Genomic DNA, 2,500 nt, shown 5'->3' on the forward strand with positions numbered 1-2,500 from the left:
ACAGCCCAAAAACGGGCCAAAACTGGCCATTTTTGGCTGCGCGAGCGAGCAGCGAGCGGCGGACAGCGAGCGAAGCGAGAGGCAGCACCGTCCCTGCTATACGAAAGCCCCATCCAGCCCTGTGCCACCCGGGGGGTTCCAGGGTGCTGAGATGGCTGACGTTTTGCTCCGCTCACGACGGTCGCCGCGGCACGCAAGAACAGGCCAAAAACTGGCCAAAACAGCCCAAAAACGGGCCAAAACTGGCCATTTTTTGCTGCGCGAGCGAGCGGAGAGCGGCGAACAGCGAGCGAAGCGCGAGGCAGCACCGTCCCTGCTATACGAAAGCCCCATCCAGCCCTGTGCCACCCGGGGGGTTCCAGGGTGCTGAGATGGCTGACATTTTGCTCCGCTCACGACGGTCACCGCGCCACACAAGAACAGCCCAAAAACAGGCCAAAACAGCCCAAAAACGGGCCAAAACTGGCCATTTTTGGCTGCGCGAGCGAGCGGCGAGCGGCGAACAGCGAGCGAAGCGAGAGGCAGCACCGTCCCTGCTATACGAAAGCCCCATCCAGCCCTGTGCCACCCGGGGGGTTCCAGGGTGCTGAGATGGCTGACGTTTTGCTCCGCTCACGACGGTCACCGCACCACGCAAGAACAGGCCAAAAACTGGCCAAAACAGCCCAAAAACGGGCCAAAACTGGCCATTTTTGGCTGCGCGAGCGAGCGGCGAGCGGCGAACAGCGAGCGAAGCGAGAGGCAGCACCGTCCCTGCTATACGAAAGCCCCATCCAGCCCTGTGCCACCCGGGGGGTTCCAGGGTGCTGAGATGGCTGACGTTTTGCTCCGCTCTCGACGGTCACCGCGCAATGCAAGAACAGGCCAAAAACTGGCCAAAACGGCCCAAAAACGGGCCAAAACTGGCCATTTTTGGCTGCGCGAGCGGCGAGCGGCGGACAGCGAGCGAAGCGAGAGGCAGCACCGTCCCTGCTATACGAAAGCCCCATCCAGCCCTGTGCCACCCGGGGGGTTCCAGGGTGCTGAGATGGCTGACGTTTTGCTCCGCTCTCGACGGTCACCGCGCAATGCAAGAACAGGCCAAAAACTGGCCAAAACGGCCCAAAAACGGGCCAAAACTGGCCATTTTTGGCTGCGCGAGCGAGGGCTGCAGCGAGCGAGCGGCGAGCGGCGGACAGCGAGCGAAGCGAGAGGCAGCACCGTCCCTGCTATACGAAAGCCCCATCCAGCCCTGTGCCACCCGGGGGGTTCCAGGGTGCTGAGATGGCTGACGTTTTGCTCCGCTCTCGACGGTCACCGCGCAATGCAAGAACAGGCCAAAAACTGGCCAAAACGGCCCAAAAACGGGCCAAAACTGGCCATTTTTGGCTGCACGAGCGAGCGGCGAGCGGCGGACAGCGAGCGAAGCGAGAGGCAGCACCGTCCCTGCTATACGAAAGCCCCATCCAGCCCTGTGCCACCCGGGGGGTTCCAGGGTGCTGAGATGGCTGACGTTTTGCTCCGCTCTCGACGGTCACCGCGCAATGCAAGAACAGGCCAAAAACTGGCCAAAACGGCCCAAAAACGGGCCAAAACTGGCCATTTTTGGCTGCACGAGCGAGCGGCGAGCGGCGGACAGCGAGCGAAGCGAGAGGCAGCACCGTCCCATGCTATACGAAAGCCCCATCCAGCCCTGTGCCACCCGGGGGGTTCCAGGGTGCTGAGATGGCTGACGTTTTGCTCCGCTCTCGACGGTCACCGCGCAATGCAAGAACAGGCCAAAAACTGGCCAAAACGGCCCAAAAACGGGCCAAAACTGGCCATTTTTGGCTGCACGAGCGAGCGGCGAGCGGCGGACAGCGAGCGAAGCGAGAGGCAGCACCGTCCCTGCTATACGAAAGCCCCATCCAGCCCTGTGCCACCCGGGGGGTTCCAGGGTGCTGAGATGGCTGACGTTTTGCTCCGCTCTCGACGGTCACCGCGCAATGCAAGAACAGGCCAAAAACTGGCCAAAACGGCCCAAAAACGGGCCAAAACTGGCCATTTTTGCTGCAGCGAGCGAGCGGCGAGCGGCGGACAGCGAGCGAAGCGAGAGGCAAGCACCGTCCCTGCTATATACGAAAGCCCCATCCAGCCCTGTGCCACCCGGGGGGTTCCAGGGTGCTGAGATGGCTGACGTTTTGCTCCGCTCACAGACGGTCACCGCACCACGGCAAGAACGGACCATAAACAGGCCAAAACAGCCCAAAAACAGGGCCAAAAACTGTCCTTTTTTGGCTGCGCGAGCGAGCGGCGAGCGGCGAACAGCGAGCGAAGCGTGAGGCAGCACCGTCCCTCTATACGAAAGCCCCATCAGCCCTGTGCCACCCGGGGGGTTCCAGGGTGCTGAGATGGCTGACGTTTTGCTCCGCTCACGACGGTCACCGCACCACGCAAGAACGGACCATAAACAGGCCAAAACAGCCCAAAAACGGGCCAAAACTGGTCATTTTTGGCTGCGCGAGGCGAGCGGCGAGCGGCG

The sequence above is a fragment of the Musa acuminata genome, unplaced genomic scaffold (assembly GCF_036884655.1).
Source record: "Musa acuminata AAA Group cultivar baxijiao unplaced genomic scaffold, Cavendish_Baxijiao_AAA HiC_scaffold_192, whole genome shotgun sequence".
NCBI classification, from domain to species: Eukaryota; Viridiplantae; Streptophyta; class Magnoliopsida; order Zingiberales; family Musaceae; genus Musa; species Musa acuminata.